This window comes from Pezoporus wallicus, unplaced genomic scaffold (genome assembly GCF_028554395.1).
Source record: "Pezoporus wallicus isolate ANWC-B61680 ecotype Strahan unplaced genomic scaffold, APGP_CSIRO_Pwel_v1 contig_736, whole genome shotgun sequence".
Classification (NCBI taxonomy): Eukaryota; Metazoa; Chordata; class Aves; order Psittaciformes; family Psittacidae; genus Pezoporus; species Pezoporus wallicus.
Genome location: NW_026639744.1, coordinates 3,439,050 through 3,463,437, shown reverse-complemented (window position 1 = coordinate 3,463,437; position 24,388 = coordinate 3,439,050). Strand labels below are relative to the sequence as shown.

The following is a 24,388-nucleotide window of genomic DNA, read 5'->3' as shown; positions in this document are numbered from 1 at the left end:
AGTGGCTTTACCTTCTTCCTTCACTGGAGCAAGAAACATCATAAACCAGTGACAACTTCTAAAGCAATGCATTTCTTTCTCCTTAAATTAGTAAGCAGCTGTCCCTCCAGTGCAAGGATTTAAGGAAGGAATACATGCTTGCCTTTTCAGGAAGCATTTCTACAGGACTCAGAAAGGAGGCATGTGGCTTGCTGGCTCCTGAGGACCACTACCAGCACAAAAGTGGGTACAAGTTCAAAGACCAATTACCAATTCTTAGGATCAACACCTATCAGAGAAGACACATTCATATTGCTTCACATGAGCATTATAAATCCATACATCCACCACACATATCCCAAGAACCTTTTAAGCTTTGGTTGGTTGGTTGTGGGTTTTTTTGGTTTGTTGTGGTTTTTTTTTGGGGGGGGGGGATATTGTTCATTTGTTTGGGGCTTTTTTGTGTTTTATTCCTTCAAGTAACTTGATTCTGGTCACTGATATAACAGGGGAAAAAAAAGTTGCTACAGCAGCATTAAAAGCTACTTTAACCTCCATTTGTTTCAAAATGCTTTAAAACATCACATTCAACAACAACTCAAGGACAAATTTTTAAAAATGATTAGAAACAGCCAATTCACAGTGAAGCTATCTGGTCTTAACTACAATGCTCATTCTGCTTATTACTCTTTCAGCACTTTCACCCCACAAGTGACCTAGTTTATAGCAAACTCACTGTGCAATCTGTTACACAGATTTCTCCAGAGATGCTGTGAATGCAACAAATCCTGTTGCTTATATTTACATCAAGCTTCTTATTTCTTCCAGCTCCTAACTGGGATTTTTTAACCACCTTTCTTAAGCTGAAATGTCTTCACAAACAAAATCTTCACACACAAAATTGAGGACATTGCTATGTTTTGAACAGCTCTGGCAGAGACTTCCAGCACATCTGCATTATGATCCAAAAATTAAGCCCTTTTTATTAAAGATCAAAAATCAGTCATTGCGAAAACAAACCTGTTCTGACCATCATGGCTCCACCATATCTTTCGCAGGTTTTCAACCAGCAAATATATATTTTCCTGTTTGATATAACACATTATCTTGAACACCAGAAGCTTAAAAAAAAAGGCACAGTGTACACTCCCCCAATCTATTACCTTTCCTACTGAGAAATGACCTGAAATTTTATTACATCTATAGTATAATAATTTATTATTATTACAGCTGTATTACAGCACTAACAGCCATTACAACTTCTTATGTGCAAGGCTGTTAAGAATGGGAAGTTGCTTTTCAAACTGAAAAAAAAGTCATTAAATTTACTGTAATGAGGTTCTGATATATACTCAAAATACTAAAAGGTTGAGTCTAAAATCTATGAAGTATTAATAAAAAATTTTCCAGAAATGCCAGGTTAAGTGTTTAGGTGTATCAAGCACAAAGAGTGGTTCCAGGGTACAGATGTACTCATCAGCTCCAGCAATTAAGTTTCCAGAGAGAATGCTGTGTCATGTAACTTGTGACTTGTGGAGCAACATCTGGAGGAAACCACACTTCTTTTCCTATAAAAAGCTCAACCTGCTTTTGATTTTAACCAAATTACCTGAACAAAAAAATCTTTCTTCCAACAAAGGAGCTAATTTCAGCATCGCTTGTGTGAGCATGTGTACAAGGACAAAGGTGTGCTTTAAATCACTTGCAAAGAGGATGATCATGCAACTTGGTAGCAAACCATTGTCTTCTGGAAACATCCCCTGCTCCTCCTTCAGAAGTGAATTAAGAAACATGTCATGTTTTATTTGAACGCACGTTTGTACTTTGACCTCAAATCAGTTTTGCAACCTCTCAATGCTTTGGCTGGCTAACCAGCTCCTAGGCAGCTCCCAGTTCACTCCACTTCCGCATCTGACCCTAAGCACAGTCACAGGACTCTACCATGCTGCAACATCTCTAATGGGTCACACATACACATGCATCCCTGTGCACTCACTGTGACTGAAACCCATAAAAAGGATGGCAGAAATATCAGTGGGATCCCTGGACGTCCACCAGGACATGAGACCTTTTGCTACTGATGAAACGATCCTCCATGCCACTTGTGTTGTCCAAGCCATGGAAGCAGGTTAAATCTCTGGGGTTGTTATCTAATTGGCATCATCTTTCTAAATGGATAAAAATCAGTCATTTTGCTCATCACATGTGCTTCCCTGGGCTACAAGGTGTGTACACCCTTCTCCTGGTTAAACACCATCGGCTGCCCTTTAGATAGAGAAGAACTAAGATCTTCTCATTAGCAGCTTTGCCATTAGAAGCTAGGGCTGCTCTACAAAGTCAAGCTCCCAGCACCTCTCCAGAAGCAAGAGTAGAGAAAAACAAGGTAGCACACTGTTACTGCAATTCAGTTTCATACAGGAGATGTGCAATCAGATACCAAGTTGAAAACAGGTGTTTAATACCACTGGGATCACATTTTCACCTAGAAGAGTGAAACTTTCCGTAAGAGTAAGATATAAACAATACCCCCTTTTCAAACTCACCATCTCAACTGGAAGTGCATTTTGCACACAGCAGGGTGTTATTCACACATGACTATATGTCGCATCCAGCTACAGCACTCCCAGCTTGTGAAGTGCCACTCCTATTCTCTGTTCCACTTAAGTCTCATTATCCAGCTGTGTCAAAATGCTCTGGTTAAAGTCACTGCCTCAGAACATCAATTTGGTTGTATTTCTTCCAAACCCCTAATTGCAACCCAAAGGCCTCTGTTTACAGAAAGGCAACAAATACTGTAATGGGACACAGATAGGTAGCACCACTGATTTTTCCACCAAAGAGTTAATTCCTTTGTTATTTGTCCCATATCTTGCTACAACATTGCTGGTTTTGTATACCAGTACTTTGGCACCTATCAGCTGCTCTGGCTTCTTTAAAGCTTTTGACAGATCTAGGTGGCCTTACCCAGAAACACAGCATGTAGTGATGGATGCCAGTTGCTGCTGTCATCCAAGAATCAGTCAAGAACCTTTCAGGAAAATACCCTTGCTCATTTTAAGTATGGCTGGCTGGATATAGCAAGTCACTAAATTATTATGCATAAACGGAGCCAAAATATCCATACTTGGGTACTGCAGTCACTGCAAGCAAAATACTTCTCCTTTCACTAAAAAAAAAAAAAAAAAAAAAAAAAAAAAAAAAAAAAAAGAAGGGAGTTTTATACTGAATTTACTGAATTTACAATTCATGAACTCATGGTACCACCGATTTGTAGGCCTGCCCAACAATCGCTATATTAAAAGGTTTAATATTGTATACAAGGTTTAATATTGCACTAATGCTGATCTTTACGCCAAGGAGGAGCAGAGACAGAAGACTTGGTGATTTTCTCCCCATTTCCTCTATTTTGCAGCAGCAGCACTGTACCCTTCTTCAAATACCAACTTCAAGCTCTGCTGATGCTATCTCTTGCTCTTCAAAGAAAGACCTAAAAGAAGCCAACACCTTCCAGCACAATCAATAGCTTCATTAAAAAAAAAAAAAAGAGGAAAAAAAACCAAAACCACGCCCCCTCCAAAAAAAAAACCCTGAAGAAACAAAAAAAAGCACAAAGGACACCCCCCCAAAACAAACAAAATCACACACACAAAAAAAATCAAAAAACCACACAAACAAAAATAAAACCCCAAACAAACAAAAAACCCAACCAACCAACAACAAAACCACAATAGGTGGCCACGTTTCATGCTAAAAATCAACAACAGGTCTCCTGGGTGTGGAGGGCTTTTTTTTTTCCTGTTAAACATAAACTAACCCAGTCTCCACATCCTGAGTATTTCTTTGCACACCATGAAGATTCGCACAAAACACAAACCAGAGAGAAATCCAACTCCTTAATTTGCAATATGCTTTTGCAGCACCTCAGTAGGACATTTCATTATCCCAAACACACAACCTGTATCTGTTGCTCATGCAATGACCATCTTCTTTCTAGTACCTAGGTAGCAGATCCGGAACAACATACATGCTACTCAAAGCCTCTGAAGATAAAACACAAGCCAGCTATCAAATAATCACTGCTTCTGTCTCCTCCCCCCCACCCCCCCACCCCCCCCCAAAATCAGAGTATTCACAGGCTAAACAGCACTGATTCAGACCTATTCACCTATCCAATACCTTATTTATAAGCATGATGTGGATTAATACTGCAAATTAGGGCTTCAAATATCTACTTTCTCCATCCCATGGGCAAAAGGAACAACACTTAAAGAGACAATAAGGAGCTATTTGTGAGGACCACAGGGTGTTTTATTCCCAACATCCTGTGTCAGTGGAATGGGTATTATCACTCCTTTACACATGGGTGAGCCATGTGATCCCTTCATTGCAACACACATCCTCCTCTTGTTACATAGTGAGTGCTACGAGTTTACCTGGGTTCAAAGGATGACCAGACGAATTCAGAGCAGTAAAGGAGAAATGACGCTCAGGAAGCCTGAGACATTCATCACTAGAGGCTCAAAGAGCTTACTGGGGAAGTGTGTTTATATATACTTCCTTAGGCCCCTCCCAACAAGAAAGGGGAACATACAGCAGTGCCAACACAGGCACAAGCTGGTTTTGGAATTAACTCAAAATCTAACTGTACTTACATGATCCAACTGTGATAAAAATATTCCCAAACCCTATTTTCAGGCACTGGCCCTTTACACCTTGTTTTTATAACCTTAACCTCTTTGATGTATATGAGAAACAAGAAAGGATAAAGACCAAAGTGCTCCCTGCTTAGCACAGGTTTTGTGCTCCAGGCCCACGAGGGTTGGCTGTCCCATAGGGCAAGCATGTAATGCTTCTGGTGGGAAGCATCACTTGGAGAAGCAAAGGGACAGAACACAAAATACGGCAAGGTAAAAAAAAAGAAAATATTAGAGATTGTTACAGAACACCAGCACTACCTTCTACTTCCATCTGCTTGTTTCAAGATAGGACCTTTGATTCATTTATGGGTTTTCCCTCTGGTGAACACACCAGACTGGGAAGTAATTTCCTCTAGTTCAATTTATTCCTAAAGGAAGTACAAGCATCAGCTCTCCGTAAGCATTAAAAATGACAGCCTGGTATTTCCACCAGGACCATTAAAACTCTGCTTCCTTGTATGTGTATGCCCCCAAAAGATCAGCATTTATGGAAATCCCAATTCATGGCACTTCTTACACGTGCGCTTTCCTACAAGCACCTGCCTGACTACAACACCGAGCACCAGCTTGAACATGGATTTGAAAGAACTTCATCCTGCTCCCACCAAAGCCAAGTCTCAGCAACCTTGACCACAAAAGGCACTGTGCACCCACGGCAGAAGCTGAAGCCCATTTTCTGGCACATCTTGAGTTCTGCTTAGGTGCAGCATACATCTACATAGGATGAGGCTTGATGCATATCAATTTCTCAGTCTCTTCGGGAGTTATGCACTTTAGAAGAATAAACACACAGAGATTTGATTTGCAAGTAAGCAGCAGATTTCATGTCAACTCATTTTCTACCGATATGGTTAGCTTTAATGACCAAGGATATGTCCACAACCTATACATAGCCTTACTAGAGAAACTACTGGGAGTTCTCTCAATACTAAAAATCCACAGAAGTATATTTACTTTGTAAATATACTATGCTGCAGCATACACAGAGCAGCAACTTCTGAATCAAGCCATGGCCAAATACCTTCTCCCTGGCATTCATAAAATACATTTTGGCTTGCATTTACTGTGTTTACACTTGCATTTCTTTTCTTTAGACCAGTCACAACAGAAAGGCTACATACACCTTTTGAAAACCTACACAGGAGACCAACACAGCACTGAACCTAATTAGTACTGCTCCTGCAAGTCCCTGTATGATCAAAGCATAAACGATATCCTGCTGCCTCTTGTTTATTCCCAAAGGATTATGCAAACTCAGAAGTATCTGGAGCTGACTCAGTGCAAGCTGGGTGGAGTAGATGTGTGTATCTAATAGTAGACACCACCATCCTTCCTGTGCTCTCAGAATCCTGAGTCAAAGAAACCGCTCATTTCTTTTTAAAGACCTTTCTTAACTACTCCCAAAGGATGACGTTACTTGGATATTATTGTGTTGCAAGCTATGATTTCCTAGAGTAAGGAATTAGTTTCTTCCCAATCCACACATGAGAGAACTAATCCAGAACAGTATTTCCACAGACCTTCCGCTGACTGTTTAATGTTGTGTTTCATAAAAATCCATCAGAAGTTTTACCCCTGCAGTTACAGTTCACAAGAACGCAATTCCATAATGAGTTTAAAATATCTAACAGGGACTACAAAAGAGTAAAGGTAAATACCTGAGCTTTCTAGAGAGGTGGACTTGCTTCCTTTCCTGTTTATTTATGCAGTAACTGTTAGATTTGCTTAGTGATGGGCCTTATCTGCAAAAAAACAGCACTCACACATGCTCAGCTTCACACTGTGCTCTCAAAAAACCTCAAGTCTTTAAGTAGTGTTACTTTCTGCGTCTTCTACAGCTCACAAGTAGCAAGAAGTAGCAAAGGAAGCTTCAGACCTCAGAAAACTTGTACTTAAACCAAACAGGCCTTATTTTGCAAACCATCTTACAAGCAGAATATAGATTATTCAATCTACATCTTGACAAAATTATCATCCAAATTCATTATTTTAGATTTAAACTGAGCACATGTCGTGGTTTAAGCCCAGCTGGCAACCCAGAACCACACAGCTGCTCGCTCACTGCCCCCCCATCTTCGCCCCGCTCCCAGAGGGATGTCCTGCTGAACCCAGGACAGTACAATAAAAACAGAAAGTCTTGGTAAGGTTTTTGAGAAGCCAGACCTCCGAATTGCTTAGAAAGCCCAAGATGAGTTGAAATTCAATTTTACCATACTGAATGTAGTGCAGTAACAATATTTGGAAGGTGAGAAGAAAAAGCCTGTCTGCATCACCTATGTAAAGCACTGTAATTTTCACTTTGCAGCAGTACCTCTCAGATGTGTGTGAGAGGGGACAAGCAGTCCCTGAGCACTGATGCTGTGCATGCAAGCACTGATGAGATCCACTCTTGCAGGATTATCAAAGAAACATTGTCTTTAAAAGTGTTCATCAACTTGTTTCAGAGGTCCTATCTAAAATACTAACCCAGTGTTTAACACCTCTGCCCTCAACACAACACTGTAATTGAAACTCACAGTTTTGTGTGGCTGTTTGTCACTGGGTTAAACAGAAAAAAGCCTCTTTCCTTCACAGGCTTCCTGTCCTTCCCAGGTGGTAATTTTCTATGACTTTTTACAACCCCTCCCCCCTTCTCACTAAGAGGAGAAGAAAGGAACACCACCTTGTGTGTTTGGTTTTGGTTTGGCTAAGAGATTGCTTTCAAAGTGAACACTCCTCCAACATCAGAGGGTATAGAGTAGCTAATGCTAGAAAACAGTTCCAGGCACTTGAAGGACAAGAGGGTGATCAGGGTCAGCATGGATTTATGAAGAGGAAGGAGCAGAGAAATCATGCTCGACCAGCCTGACCTCCTCTCACAATAAAACATACTGGCTTGGTGGATGAGGGGAGTGCAGGTGATGTTGCCTGTCTTGACTTCAGCAAGACTTGCAACACCAGCTCATTCTCAGACAAGCTGGAAAAGTATAAACTAGGCAACTGGGCACCGAGGTGGACTGGAAACTGGCTGGTGGCCAGGCTCAGACGGTTGTGATCAGTGGCACAAAGTCCAGCTGAAGGCAAGACATTAGTGGCATAGCAAGGGGTTGATAGGAGAGCCAGTATTGTTTAACCTCTTTATTAATGACCTGGATGACTTGCAGAGTGCTCTCAGTGAGTTTGCCGATGACAAAACTGGGAGGAGCAGCCAGTACACCAGACGGTCGCATTGCCACTTGGATGAGCTTTGACAGGCTGGAGTAAAAGGCAGACAGGAACCTCATGATGTTCAAAGTCCTTCACCTTTGGAAGAATGACCCCAAGCACCAGTACAGGTTAAGAGGTTGACAGACTGTAAAGCAGCTTCGCAAAGAAGGACCTGTGGTTCTGGATGACAACAAGGTCCCATGAGCTAGCAATGCACCCCCACAGCAAAGAAGGCCACCAGCATCCTGGGCTGCATTAAGAGGAGTGTTGCCAGCAGGTCAAGTGAGGTGATCCTTTCCCTCTGCTCAGCACTGGTGAGACACACCTGAAGTTCTGAGCCCAGTTCTGCACTCCTCAGGGCAAAACAGCCATGGACATAGTGGAGAGGCTTTGGCAAAGGGCCACTAAAATGACTAAGAGACTATGAGGAAAGGCTGAGATTGCTGAGACTATTCAACTGGGAGAAGAGAAGGCTCAGGAGGGATTTTAATCAATGCCTGAAGGGAGGGCGCAAAGAGGAAAGAGCCAGGCTCTTCCCAGTGGCGCTCAGTGGCAGGACAAGATGGCAAAAACTGAAAGACATTGGACCATAAGAAAAAAGAAAAAAAATTGTTTTACTGTGAGAGTGGTTGAACACTGCATCGGGTTGCCCAGAGAGGTTCTGGAGCCTCCATCCTTGGAGACAGTCAAAACCCAACTGGGCATAGTCCTGAGCAATCAGCTCAAGGTAACCCCACTTGATGAGGGCAAGCTGGGCAAAATGATCTCCAGAGGTCCCTGCCAGCCTGAACCAGCCTGGGATTCTGTGATCATTTTGCCTGTCCATTTGCACACCCACCACTTATGATAAACACAAGTATTCAGAGGAAGCATCTCAGTCCTGTCTAAGGTATCACCAATGGCAGAAACCCACAATATCACAGTGTTGACATATCTCACACCAGCTCAGCAGAAAATAACTAATAAAATGTGCTGTATCTCCCTCCCTCTTGAGGTTGAGGTTCAGTTTCCCATAGCTGCTAGCTCACCATTGCTACGGTTTGGCTCAAATTCTACTTTCTCAATGCAACAGAGGGGTCAGAGACTGGAAACATTAACAGGCCATTAGGTGCTTCAGACTGCCTAGTATTATCAGATTCCCTAAAGCTCTCTTACACTCTTCATCTCCTTCAAGTTTTGCTTTAAGACAACCCCTCAGCTCTGCAAATGCTCTGTATCACCTCTAAAAAACAAGAGGATGACTCTCTTGTAATAAAGCAAGAAGTCAGACACTAGGTTTACTAGCTAAAATCTTCATTGACTTGGCAGATACCTACTTATCGCTGGTGTAAGAGAACAGAAGTCCTAAAGATTTTGATTTTAAGGCCAAGAGATAAAGTTGTAATTTCTTTAAGTCTCCAACATATCCTGTTCCCACAGCTGGAGGTGGTGTGGCAAAAAGAGGCCATTGGAAGTTACTAGAGATGGAGGGAAGTGCAAAACCAATCCTATCTACTAAGATTTCACCCTAAAATGAAGTTCAAGAACAAGAAGTCTCCATGTGGCATTTAGGTTTTTGTCCAAAAGCTCAAGATAAAACATGTTTCTGTACAACCATGTCCAACATTTGTCTTGACTGGCTCTCAGTTTAGCACACTTCCTCCTCTTTTACCTTTGCCGAGGTGAGCATGCTGGAGGGCTGAGCAGGCTGAGAGTGAGAGCATAGCTGAGATCTACCATGACAGCTGTCACATTTGTGGTCTCTTCACCCAGCAAAAAACAACGCCACTACAATTTTAAACTGACCTAGTGGCATCTGCTTCACAGGGATTTAAAGGGCATCCACAATCCTGGCTTCTTGCCATGGGTATTTTTCAACTTTCACCTTGTGTCATCAAGTCTAGTGCTGAGATCCACAGAACATGCCAGGTCACAAGGGACTTCTGGAGGTTAGCTAGACCGGGCCCCCCTCCAAGCTGGGCTAGCTCTACAGCTAGGTCAAAGGTACATTTTCTGGTAGGGTCAATGGTTCTGCGTTTCACACTGGAGCTAGGGAAGATTTTTATGGACTATCCAATTTGTAGCTGCCAAGCCAGATTTTAGTGTGGCACAAGACATGGACAAAGAGACATCCTTGAAACAACATAAATTCGCTGCACTGATCTCCTGGTCCTAACAGGGGCTTAGATTCCCACCTTACTTACAGTTTTGTCTGAATAAAGAGTTAGTTTCTTTACACTTGCAGCACTCCTCGCACACAGGAAATCCCATTTAGATGGTACTTTTCTCTTGGGTGGTATAAGCTACTCTTTCTTACTGAATTAAAGCCAGTAACACAGAACCAACTAAACACAGAAATAACTACAAAATCCTCCCTGGATTTGCAAGGAAAAGAGACAATGCTAATTACAGCCTAAATCATCTCCTCACTGCTATAAAAGCATTAGCAATAATGTCTTTATAATATACATTGGCACTGGGCTTTTATTAAATTGGAGATTTTGGTTCTCATGAAAGGAGCTGGAGTGGTAGCAACCCCAAACTCTATCTCCCCTGAGAAAGAGTGAAGATAGGTTGTTCTCCATAACCAAACCATTCTTGGTTACTCCAAGGCAGTTAATCTGCCACTTTATCTCACCACTAGCAGCCACCAAGACTAGGAAGCCATCCAACTTAGGCTGTAGACAATGGTGACAAGCCTCGAGGGACTGCTATTTATATCTAATATTGCCATACGCTACTTTAATGAACAGTATATTTTCTTGCCTGAAGGCTAGTAACACTGAGCATCTACATTTGTTTCATCTTTTCTATACTCTTGGCATTCTATTTAGGTAAAAAGGATCTCAGAGTATTTCCAGGGAATACCACGCAGCAGGCGTCAGGGCTATATTTACTGATTAAAGGACACACTTGGGTCCAAATACATTAACCTGCATGCAAAGCCAGCTGCCTTCCATAGTAACAGAGGGGCTCCCCTATAAGAGTAACATTCAAGTTGTGAGATGACAAGAGACTGCATCTGGCATTTCAACAGTGGCTGCTGCAAAACAAAGTGGGATACTAGTATGTCCAGGAAATTACTGGTTTGTTAAGTCCACCCATCAAAGCAGGCTGTGCTGCTGTTGCTAGTACACAACAATGAATGTTTTGCTGAAATTTCAGGGGTATCTGAGGAAAAAAAAAAGGAAAAGAAAAAAGAAAACAACAAAACCACAAAAACAAAGCATGGGGGGTAAGGGAGCCAGGACTCCATCCTGCCCAAAGCATCAGGGGTGTAGCTGAAACAGCTACAACCTGCCCCCCACGTGTATTTTCTGAGAGGTCCTGAATCAGAAAAGCATAAACTCATGCCCAAGGAGCATATGTATTACCAACACAGAGTCCATGAATGGTGAACAACATAAACCCAACATAGCACAAACAGCCTTTTCATTATAGGCTCACCCAACAGGAACCTCACTATAGCTCTGGATCATTCACCTAGTGACAAAAATAACTGCGTTACTTCCTTAAATACACTGTGAAACAGGACAGCATGACTAAGACAGACACAGTAGCTTTTCCTCCTGGTAAGAAAGACTTTCTGTGATCAATGATGTTATAAACTCAAGATGATTTGGCAGAAAAGACCTACATTATTTATTAATTTCTTGCAATATCAAGATGTTCACCTCTGACTCACTGCACTGCTTAGTTGCTCTTCCTGTTAAGAGTAAAGGAAAATTCTTCCTGAGTAAATGAAAATTCAAGTTTCAGAGCCATTATGCATCTCTAAAATAAAATGGTAAAAAAAAGAGCAAAAACCTAACAAGTTCTGCTGGACTCCCCAGTGCCACACTGAAGAGCTGTGCTTACTTTGCTTGTCTCCAGCACTCAGAGATGGACCACAGCCTTCCAGGGCTTACAGTGCTAAATGAAAGCTGACTGCAGAAAATTCATTGTTAAATGCTTATTAGTGGTTGCCACTCTAATTTTAAGCCAATAAAAAAATAAGACCAAAACCCAAGAGACCATAAAATCCATGCAGGGATTCTCTCCTACCTATGCTATTTCAAAAGTCATTTTGAGATTCAGGAATATTTTTTATTTTTCCTTTTTTCCTTAAATCACTGTTTAACTTCCTGTTAATGCTTGGAAGCATTAAATTACACTACAGCCTCAGACCAGACTGCAAGAAAGCAAGCCTCTTAGAAAGGAAGGAGACATGGAATCCCATGGGAAATAGTTTCCAACACAAATATTTCACCAATATTATAATCCATACTGGGGAGCAGAAATCCCTGTTTCTTTGCGGTTTTGTGTTGAAAGGGATTCTAGGAATACAGAGAAGTACCCCACACCACTGTATGCTGTATAAGCCTTTCTTCAGGCTCATATGGGCTCCGCCAGTCTCTGCAAAGCTGTTTCACTCATCCAGCCTCTCCAGAAGGGTTAAAAAGAAAAACAACAAAAAAACCAAACCTAAACTTCCCCTCAAGCCTTAATTGCATCTTCATGCATCAAAACCAGACACACTATCATGGTTCAACAATAATTTTCCTGTCCAGGCCCACTCCTTCCACTTCTACCAGCAGAACAGACCATAAGAACCTTAACAGAGGCAACTGCTCAAGCCTACCTTGTGCAGGCCAGACTGCCCCATATTCGTATCAGAAGCTCCAGGACAGACTTGTGCAGCTGGTATTACAGGCAGATGCTCATCATGGTGCTACATGAGGTCATAACATAGACTAGAAATATTCCAAGATCTCCAGGTAGAAGCACAGATGCAGATCTTCTGGACAGCAGATGTGTTCTTCCTTATTTTTTTTTTTCCACAGAGGTAATTTTTTAGGTGCAACCCAGACACCCAGTGGTGTGTTCTAGATAGTTGGGAGGCCAACAGGAAAAAGAAGAAAAAGAGAACAAAAAAAAAAATCCAGTCTCTGGGGCAAGCAGCTGCCTGCTAGGGTAAACTTCACCTGAGGAGAGTCCCCTGCTGTTGCAGGAAAGGATTTCCCCAATAATTTTGACCATGTCCAAAAAAAGCAGTGAGAGCAGTATTGCTGGGTCTCTTAGCTCTGGCACTCTTAGCTGTACTATATAGCCTACAGTCTTCTCTCCTTCCAAACTATTATTAATCCAAGTCACACGTCCTTAATTCAGCTTCCCTCTTGACCCTACAAGCTAACCACAGACTGATGGGAGTTCCATAATCAGAATGATGTGTCTTTCTATACTTTCTGAAGTCAGACTCTTCAATTTAAGCCAGATACGCTGCCTGTTACACGAGCTGCTACTTGTTTTGTTCTATCTGCTATGTGAACAAGCATTTCCTTGTAAAATGAAAGCTAAATTCCCCCACTGCAAGTCTGCAGGGTGCGCATGAAGGCAAAGCAATGACAGATGATGCCTTTCCCCTTGACCTGCTCAGAAGAGGGGAGTAGAGTTTCTTGAGTTTCTGAGTTTTTGAGCTCAGAAAAGGAACTATTCTTTGTGGAAATCATCCCTGCCTGTATGAGTCCAAAGAAGTCCTCTACTCATCTCACTACTCCAAAAGGTGACAGGTAACCCTCTGCCTTTCTCACCCAGGTGCCCTGCACCACCTCTTCTCTGAATATCCTCAAGGCCTTGATTAAGGTGTAGGGACAGTATAAGAAGTCTGGGAACCTACAGATCCTTATGGGATCTCTACACAGCCATTTTGCAGCTAGACTCAACTATAGCAACAACACAGACGTACTCAGGGGCGGATCTACCGGACTCAATGGAAGAATACAGTGGTACCTGTGACTTGGACATCTCTAAACCCAAAAGCACTGCACACTATTCCAAATTCACAGCTGCTCCCAGCACCCACAGTGGCACTACCATAGGAAACCATCTAACCAGATGATAATGCTGGGACTCACAGAACTGACTGCTCCACTCCGGGATTTCCCTCTGACACAGTATTTCCCAAATGGAAGAGACCATCCTTTCCCCCAGAGAATGTCAGCACAGGATGAGCTGCTGAGGATGTACTTTGGTTGGTTTTGAGGGCTCTTCCCCCCTTGTTTTTATTTTTAACCATAAACCTATGTACCCATATCTCCAAAAATAAAAAGCTCTGTCAGACAAAGACCTTCACAACCCAGCAAAAACTTAAGTACACCACCAATACAAAAGTACTTTCTCACCCAATAATTCAAAACCTCAACAGTACCAATGAAGTGAATTAATAAAATCTTTAAATGAGCCTAGGTCATTAGATGCAATACCAGTTCAAAGTTACCTACATGACAAGTTACAGGTACTTGCTGGGGAAAAAGAGTGCTCGCTGCTCTCAACTTTTCATCAATTAATACAGGGATCTTAAATTTAATTTGACACATGTCACAGCCCTCCTCTCCCCAACTCCAGCTTTTCTAACTATCACTGTCATCTCTGCTTTCCTCAGGTGAGCACCTTGTTTCCTTACAACAGGTCTAAGACTTCTTAGCAGTGGTGTAACAGTATTTTGCATAAGATTATATAGAGGAAATAGTTTATTGTTAACCATTTCAAGATTGACTCAGAGTCAGCAGTTTAGAATGTAAAAGCAATCACAGGCAGCTTATAAAACAGCTGGTAACTGTGAGCAGCGGGAAATACTGGAGGTAAAAGGCAAAGAGAAGTCAGGCTTTTGTTGGGAAAAAGAAGCAGCTTGACTTGCAAGGTGGCTGATAGGTTTTAACCTTATCTAGATGAAGGTATAATCCAATTATTTACCTATTAAATATTCCACAGTTAGAATTATTAAAATGGCAAACATCTGGTTACAGGGTAGCAGTCCTCTGACATCTAACCCATGACCACACAAATATTCCCGTATTCAAAGGACATTAAATCACCTACCTCTGATTTTCTGTCCTGAAAGGCAAGCTTGCTGTTATTTGCATTAATAATCTTCAGTTGTGGACTTTAAACTCCTCACCTTTCTTAGAATCATAGAATTGTTAGGGTTGGAAAGGACCTTAAGATCATCTAGTTCCAACCCCCCTGCCGTGGGCAGGGACACCTTACACTAAATCATATCACCCAAGGCCTCGTCCAACCTGGTCTTGAACACTGCCAGGGATTGAGCATTCACAACCTGCGTGGGCAACCTATTACAGTGCCTCACCACCCTAACAGGAAAGAATTTCCTTCTTATATCCAATCTAAACTTCCCCTGTTTAAGTTTTAACCCATTACACCTTGTCCTACCACTACAGTCCCTAATGAAGAGTCCCTCTCCAGCATCCCTATAGGCCCCCTTCAGATACTGGAAGGCTGCTCTGAGGTCTCCATGCAGCCTTCTCTTCTCCAGGCTGAACAGCCCCAACTTCCTCAGCCTGTCCTCATACGGGAGGTGCTCCAGTCCCCTGATCATCCTCATGGCCCTCCCCTGGACTTGTTCCATCAGTTCCATGTCCTTTTTATGTTGAGGACACCAGAACAACAACACCCCCAAGTCCTTCTCCGCAGGGCTGCTCTGAATCTCTTCTCTGCCCAACCTGTAGCTGTGCCTGGGATTGCTCCAACCCAGGTGTAGGACCTTGCACTTGGCATGGTTAAACTTCATGAGGTTGGCATCAGCCCACCTCACGAGCGTGTCAAGGTCCCTCTGGATGGCATTCCTTCCCTCCAGGGTATCAACCGAACCACACAGCTTGGTGTCATCGGCAAACTTGCTGAGGGCGCACTCAATCCCACTGTCCATGTCAGCGACAAAGATGTTAAACAAGACCGGTCCCAACACCGATCCCTGAGGGACACCACTCGTTACAGGTCTCCAGCCGGACATTGAGCCATTGACCACAACTCTTTGTGTGCTGCCATCCAGCCAGCCAGTTCTTTATCCACCGAGTGGTCCATCCATCAAATTGATGTCGCTCCAATTTAGAGACAAGGATGTCATGTCTTCTCACACTTGTTTTTGTTTCCAACGCAGTCACAAGCTGCATACACTTAATATTTGCATTACAGCAGCTTGCCACATCATACTTGTATTATGTTGATTTCTTTGAGGATTCCTTCTCCTTCTTCCTACTGCCACAAAAGCCTGGTCTGTTTGGGAAGGGCTCCTGAACCCTCTCTGCTTCCAACTAGCATTTGCAAGGTCAACCGTATTACCCAAACCAGAAACAAAAAAACAAACCAAAAAGCATTAGATTATTTTTTGGTACTGACCAGGCTAAAAAGCTACCACCAGCAGGTTCTATTGAATGAATCCTTAATTCTACCTTTTTTATTAGAAGTATTTCATAAATGTAGGTGTTTGCTCAGGAGACACCCTCACAGACATGCACAAATGTACTCTCAAACAGTTGTCGCATACACAGTCGTCCTCAAAGGTACAGCATTTCTTCATACCACTAAGTCAAAGCTACAGTAATTAGTAACTAAAAGGCAGGCCAAATGCTTTTTCTGCCTAAGCAATTTATGCTTAAATCATCATAATCTATGCAGAAAATGCAGGGGGGGGGGAAGTAAAGTATGACTTAATAAACTTTTGCTGATTCCTGCTGCAAATAGGCTTGCTTTTTCCTACAATTACAGAAGAGGGATTTTTTCCCACCACTTTCAGTTGCCACAAGCAGCCTATTGTTTGGATTTAACCATGCAGCACTCTGATTCAAACCCACAGCTCATGCTAGCACCACGGACTGCACGTAACTAAAAATTAAACAGAAGGCAATTCAGTCCCATTACAATAAGAACAGTGCTTTGTACTAAATACTTGTTCAGAGCAAACAGAGATGCATACCCTACTTGGGCACAGCTAGAGAAGAGACAGCCCATGCATACCAACGAAGCTTTTCAATACTTCCAAATATCCAGGTGCCTTTAGGTATGTCATATATCAACTGACAGTTTAGTAGTCTCTCAAGAGCAAACATCAAGCAAATCAATTGCCCCAAATTCAGGAAGCCAAAAATTGGTCAAGATAACATCTCTATGCCTGCCCCACACACAAACACCACAGTCACATCCTCTTTCATCCAAAAACTGATTCCAAATCCATTGGACACACCAAAATTCATCATCCCTGTGCACTTAACTCTGAAAACTCCTGCTTCATCCCTCCACTGAGGGAACCGAAATGCCATAAGGTCACTCATAGCTGCACAGCAGCAAGTGGAAATCCTGCCACATTGCAGAACTTCACCAGTCTCCTCTCCAGCACGTGTGAACTACCTGCGAGCAAAACTACCTTTTTTTTTCTCTCCAAGAATAAATTTGGTTTCTGAAACCTGTTGCCTACTCTAAAGCAAAAATAAAATCAGCAAGGCAAAGTTTAGCCAGACTTACATTGCTTTAGCAGGATTTGCAACACCTGTGCTTTAGGGCATTTAGAAAATGTACTCAAAAGAGTTTGGAAACAGAGTGCAAGAAATTCAAGGTGTCTCACGTACAACTGCAAAGACTATACCCACTGTTCAAATTGAGTGAGGAGCTACTGTATTTGCAGCCTTGAGTTTCAGGATGACCAGATCATGCCACTACTCTTTTAATAGAATAAAGTCAGAAGTGCATATTTAGGCATAGAAAACGGGTTAAGTGACACTTTTTTTTTTATAATCAGAAATCTAAAGAATATCAGCATATCAATGCAAAACCAAGAGCTTTTATTGGGAGACATGTCAGATATTTCTAATTAATATGCATCCAGTAACTGCATATTAACAATCACAGGTTAAAAAAACAGCTGATGGAAGGGACAGAAGAGGAGAGAAAGAAATAAGTTTCATCACCTAACAAGTTTCTAGCAGCAAAGCCTGTGTGAGCTGTAAGACCTGAAAGGCAAATTTAGCTTTGGTGAGAATTTTACCTCTAACACATGCTTGCAGGATATCTACACGTAGTCTGCATAAACTTCACAGATGAGCTTCAATATTCTGAATGGCAAACAAAGAGTAAAAGCCCCAGTCGATGCTTCCTGCGTGTTAAGAAGTTAGGGTAGGGAGTTTCAAGTTTTCTGGGTGTGGTAGGGGCGTCAGTTTTGTATCAGAGTGGGGGCTGTTTGCTTGTGGTTTATTTTGGGGGTTATTTTAAAGGGTAGTTTATACTACTATGTGTAAATAATTTAGAGACTGAAAACACTGCAATCTAACCTTCACCTACATATGAGCAAAGCAAATCCAATCCCACTGTCAGGTTATTCTATCTGATAGCAAAGCAAATGAGTTAAAAAACTAAGGAAAGGGAGAGTTACCATGGGATACCAAGATGCGTCACTTCTCTTGGCTCTTTTTGCGCCACGTGACATCTCAGCCATGAGTGAAGAACTCAGCAGATGGGATAGAAAAAAAATAAATTTAAAAAGGTCTCTAGATTATAGCAAAGTTCAGGCTTTATAAATCCAATTTGCAAACTGCTTATGACTACAGAAATACAGGCAAACAATATTTATCTACAAACAAAACCGTCTGTAAATCTTTTGCCATTCGTGCAATAAATACATGCTTTCCTTTCCAACAGTTATCATCTACACTTTTCAGTTCCTTACAGTAAATTTAGTCCAAGCACATTCAGAAATACTGCCCTTGCCATCTTCAGTAAGAACTATCACGTGCCTTCCTGAGACAGCAAAGCAGGTCCATAGTTTCAACCTTGCTCATAAACGCAGAAGCAGCCACTTCACTGCAATAGACACAAGCAGTCAGAGTTCAAGAGAGATCAGAAGAGCGATAAATCACTATGAATTTACTCTCAGCATTATCACACAGGTCGTTAAATCCACACCTACGGATGGAGCCCACTGAATAAAGACTCTTTAATTTTCAACGTACCACTGTTTGGCAACACACCACTGCAAAGGCGCCATGTGCGTGTGCAGCATGTGAGCTGACCCCACCACATCCTTACCTATACTTTTTCACCCCACTCAACTCAGTATAAATTTTTAAACATCTCCCGTACAAGTCTTGCTTCAAAATCATAGAGCAGTTCAATGTTTCGTATTTTTTTTCCTCCGCTTTTACTTTTAGCTGCCAATTTCTTTCCAGCACATCAAAACAGCTCTGATTCAAAGGACGTGATTCCACCTCCACCCTCCTACACCTCCTAAAGCCTCTTAATACCCACACGCTGCTGAGCACCAAATTCTCTTCAGAAATTTGGTCCTTTCATACAGCAGCCAAGCAAACCCTCTCTGTAGTAAAAGAAACGTACATTGTAAGAAATCTTGAACCCCAAAGCCACGCCAGTGACTTCAACGGTGCAATCCCAGAGTTTCAGCTCCACTCAAATATTACATCATGCTGAAAATAGAGCTTCCAGGGAAATACTGAAGCCTGTCTGCCTTCAGTGCATCACAACAACCTGATCAATACTCCAGGCACCAGCTGGCAAGCTGCCACTCCAACTTACCCAGCTATTAGCCCTCTCCTATTAGCTCCAGACTGCAAAACTTTGGTGAAGTGACACAGCACATTACCCAAGACAACTGCTGCTACAAACTGCTCTTAAACATCAACTTTTTATCACCCGAATGACTTGCTAATATATTCCTGTTTCCCACTAGCTACCAAAACCAAGCAAGAAATCCCGCATTTAATTTGCTACTCCAACCTGTAGCCCCTGCAGCAGCATGCATCTATCTGACGTGGCATTTGAAATCAGCTGAGCATTATTTATTGCCTACTTACAACATGAAGTTTCATATTTCTGGAGCAAGTTTAACACAGATGGTGTTCCCTTCTTCAAATCACTGCTTTAATAACTGTTCCCTGATGCAGGAGATACTGTCTTTAATAAGCCATGGCTAGGTTTTATCCAGGCTTTCTTGAGCCTCTTACCCTTTCAGCAACATCCTGCAGCAGGGAATACCACAGCATAACTGCACCACCCAAAGAAAAGCATTATCTAAAGAAAAACTTTCCCTTGTTATAAGCTTGTTGCTTCCTTCTTTTATTTGACACTATTTTTTTGAAGGAGGAAGACCTGGGCACAGTCATCCTCTGCTCACTTTGCATGACATTCCTCTTCTCACTTCCTCCACTCACAATCATTTCTCCTCTATGCTGTAGAGTCAAAGTTTATTTACCTCCTTTTATACAACAGCTGCTCCATGCCTTTGATTACCTTCATCATCCTTCCATGAACCTCTATCCAGAAAGGAGATGCAGGACCAGCTGGCATTCAAGACACAGGGAATCATGGACAAGAGAGGGTGGGGATTGGCTGATTGGTTGGTTTTTTGCAATAGCTTGCTATTCTGTTCTCTATCCCTTTACAAATAACATTAATTCATTTACTACTTTGACTTTAAAGTTATTGTCAGTATTTAGATCTCCAATTTCAGAAGAAAAAAAAAAATCCTCCCAAGTGCAGAACAAAACCTAAAACTAATTTTGCATCCTGCCAGTGTTGCACAAATAAGCATTACATTTCAGAGACAGGGAAAGGCCTGCAAAACGCAGTAATCTCTTAATCTCTCACAGTCGCTGTTTCCAAAACTTCATTTCAACCTGAGCAGCACAGCAATGCATTAATCACATCCCTGTCTGTGCATGAAGAAGCCTTTCTCCATCTTCTGGGTTCCCTCTAGTAAGGCACTCACCTTCTGCTGCTCAGGCACAGTGTGGGAACCACCCATTTCTTTTACATGTCCCAACCCAGTGTTCTCCACATCTTTGCAAAGCACCCCAACCCAATGGGCACCCAACTCCTCTTCCATGCCCAGAGAATCAGATAAGCATTCTCCCCTCATCACATGTATTGCTGACCCCTACTCTGCACCACTATGATCAGACTTACAGACACGCAATGGGTCTGCTGACAGCTCAAGCAAGCCATGGAGGACAATGAGCAAAAGCATCAGTGCTTCACAGGTGCCAAACCCAAAAGAACAGGGAGGACGGCAGCAGTGGGAAGGTAGAAGCATGGATTTTGGGTTCACAGCAGACAAGCCTGAATTCAGAGCCCATGGGCTCCATACAAAACAACAGAATGCACATCTTGAGCTGCTTGTGCTTTGTATTTATTATTTCCCGATTCAGTACCTGCGAAATGACCCCTACTGAGGCCCATGGTGGGGAACAAACACCTGCTTTTTTATTAGTAACCAATTGCTGCTTTACAGTTTCACTGACCATGCATCACATACCAGATTCCTTTCCTCACCTATGCCGGACACATGCTTGTTTTCTCCTTTCATGTGGAAACAGAGTATCCCGTATTTTTTGTGTCATTAACAAGCATAGTACACCAAGGCGCAGAGCTGTATCCTGAAACTCCTGCCCGCTACATAGATTTTTTTTCCCCAGTTTTCAGCACCTCAAACTCCTCCCAACATAGGATGACAATGCATATTTGCTTTAAAGTGACCATTTTCATTCCACCCAAAATTACCACAGAGAAGGAGATAATGGCTGAATATAAGAAATTTCCAGCTAAAACTAAAGAACCAGTGTAGAAACATTAAAAAAAAAAAAAAGAAACCCTTAGGCAGGCAGTTTACTGAAAAAAAATGGGATTATGAACGCACAGATAACAAATTTCAGATTTAGCATGACTTTTTGCAGAGACAATGCATCCTGCACCAGTAAGAAGCAGCAGGATGCAGCCAAAAATCTGCTGTTCCTGTAAGTTCACTTATAGAAACAATTTTCTAAGTCTTCAGATCTTGCACTTGCAGGGGTGTGGGGTAAAAATGAAGCTCTACCTTGGAACAGCCTGCCAGATACTCCTACTGCACTGTTTTGGATGCTGGTTGCAATAGACAGGAAGGATAGGTTAATTTTGCATGTGATGATAACAAGGCTTTCATGCAATTAAGCATCTAGCACCCCACCTTGAGAAGAAAAAGAATCAACAGGTCTAGAACAGACTTTCTTGGGTACACCACCTGGAATTGCAGGTTTCAAAAGAGTTCTCGCTTGTAGAATTCAAACTATATTATATGGTCTCTGAAACAGCACTCCTTTGATGGAGGCTACTCCTCAGGCGCTCAGGCTGTTGGATGCTCTGTTCCCTTCTTTTTTCAGTGAGCCACTCCTCTCTAGACCACTTGTCCATCCAATCTTCACACTGTACAGTGACACCCTCCTGCCCATCCAGAATACATTCCTGAACAGAGACACATGCCCATTGGCATGAGATTTTGACATACAATTCTCCTTACAATAAGAGATCAAATCTTTCAATACCTGAATAACCTTGTCCCACTGCTCACCAAGTGGATCGCCATCCTGAAAGGTCTCAGCTGTTTCACTGATACCTAACACATATATTTCAGTGTGTTTGTGCTGCCTCTTTCTGAACAGTAAGATTTCAGCTGTCAGAAGCATCTTTTTCCAACACCCACTTCTCATCCAGGTCAAATCAAGCAAAATGAGTGTGAGGGACATGAAAAGAGTATTAGGGCGGTCTGGCAAGACGGGTATTAAATGACATGCAATGGCTCTCCAAGGCTATAGACAGAAAAGCCATGAATGGCCAGGTGCTATTGCACTGTCACTAGCCCTCCACTCCCCTTGAAACTCCCTTATCCTGAACTCTTCATGTGCATTCTTTCTGTGCTAAGCTTAGCTCAACTCACATTTTCATCTCAGCCCTTGGGCCTCCCTGATGCCATTGCAAAGACTCAAGATGACTACTGAAAATCCAATAAAACCATACTGTGTTTGGTTTTCCCCTCCAAAGGGGACAAAGTTGCAAAAAAAAACGAGCACTGTGCTATAAACAGCAGAGAGGAGCTCCCTTTCCTTACCTTAACCCTGATACGCACAATGAATGATGTTAGAGGAACAAAAGGCTGATGGCTCCAATCCCAGGCCAGCCAGAAGTACATCCCTCACACCATGCTCAGAGGGATGTACTTTCCATGAAACACCATTTTTAGGATGAGCATACACCATGCCAAACTACACAGCGCCCAAATGACGCCAATTTAAGACTGAATCCACAGTGCTGCAGGTATCACAACATCATAGGACAATCAACATCAGAACTCTTGAATTAACAAGTTGCAACAGCAACCCAAACAATCTGCATTTGGTTTCTGTGGAATTTTAAGATGACAACCGCAGAAATCATTAAGTGCTAACATTTTGATTTGTGTCTGGACTAGTAGTTAGCAATGCTTATCGCATAACAGAAAGAGGCTCAGAATAAAAAGTTTCCTAATTTAAGGCACTGCTTTACAGCAAAGAAATACAAACAACGACTATCTGCTGTTGTCCCTTGCCTTTTGGCTAGACAATTCTGTGTGCAAACAGTGATGCATTTCAGTTGTGAAGCTGAGTATGCAACATATTTCCCCCTATACGCAGAAATGATCTCACTTTCATACTGGCTGCTTCAGCTGTGTAAATAAAAGCTAAAATACTGCCTTATATATATATTCTGTAAACTAAATCCTGCAGAAAGTAGCCAAGTAAGAGTCACAGAATTTTAATCTCTTTATCCTTGTGGCATCCTCCTTTATTTCATAATTTTTATATAGCATTCACTGAAGATAACTTCTAAAATTCAACAAAGGAGCAGGCTGTTCATTATAAAACTTTTCTTGACAGAATGCTTCAGGAAAACCTTGAAGAGGATGGGCATGAAATCAGTGTATTTTCATGCACCACTTGCAATTTTGTGACTAAGTATCTTAGGATACTGCATGTGATTTACTTGTGCAACTATTGCTCTAAAGCAAGTCAATGCAATTAAAGAATCGAGCCTCAGCTCCATGATGTCACCACGTTGCTAACAAACCTGAAATCCAGCTGGTTGGTGATGCTTCAAAGCTAGCAGTGATTTAAGGATGGAGCTGTCCTTCTGCTTTGACAGACCTGCCCATAGCAATAGTCCTTAGGGATTATGAGCAGAGAGCTCACGTGCTGGCTTTGAAGAAACAGACATCCTCACAAAGCACAAAGACAACCTCATGCTGAATATTACTGGAGTATGAGAAAAATCATGTAGAGAAACAGCAGCTACAACATAGCCATTTGCCTTCTCTCCTTTGTAAATGGGTTTGAAACTGCCTAGTACAGCTATGATCAAGGAGCAGCTGGAGATAAGAAGAGACATCCTCTGACAGGTAAGCTTATTTGAGCTTCAGCACAAGTATTTAAAGATGAAAGAGCACAATGAGGATACTGAAAGACGACTGACAGCTTGAGGAATACACACCAGTTTTCAAATAATTTCTGTGATGTAGGGTAATGTTCATGATCACAGCATTCACTGGGAATTAGATCATCCATTGAGCAGCAGGTTTGCTAGATCAACTGTCTGGGGACTTTAAACAGGATCAGCAAAATCTGTAGGGCATTGCAAAACTGGAGTCAGTGCCTTCGCATTCATGGTATTCAGCTGCCTTCCTAGAGGAACTTCACAAAAGACTAAAACACTGGGGGGGGGGGGAGGAAAGTAGGGGAGGGGAAAACGTCACAAGGAAGAGCAAACTGGGAAGTTGTGAATGCTCCATTCCTGGCAGTGTTCAAGGCCAGGTTGGACAGAGCCCTGGGTGACATGGTTTGCTGTGAGGTGTCCCTGCCCATGGCAGGGGGGTTGGAACTGGATGAGCTTGAGATCCTTTCCAACCCTAACTATTCTATGAT

General features: G+C 42.2%; 1 protein-coding gene across 3 annotated transcripts in view; it reads right to left on the bottom strand.

The window, feature by feature from the left end:
* Window positions 1-24,388, bottom strand: part of SGMS1 (sphingomyelin synthase 1) — a 99,688-nt gene that overhangs the window by 39,383 nt on the left and 35,917 nt on the right. Inside the window, exon 1 of one of the 3 annotated variants that reach the window (XM_057415682.1) lies at window positions 12,463-12,793. The exons of the other annotated variants lie outside the window; for them this stretch is intronic. The gene's annotated coding sequence lies outside the window, so the exon portion shown is untranslated. Of the gene's footprint in view, window positions 1-12,462; window positions 12,794-24,388 lie in introns of those variants that run through there. 3 annotated transcript variants of the gene reach the window in all.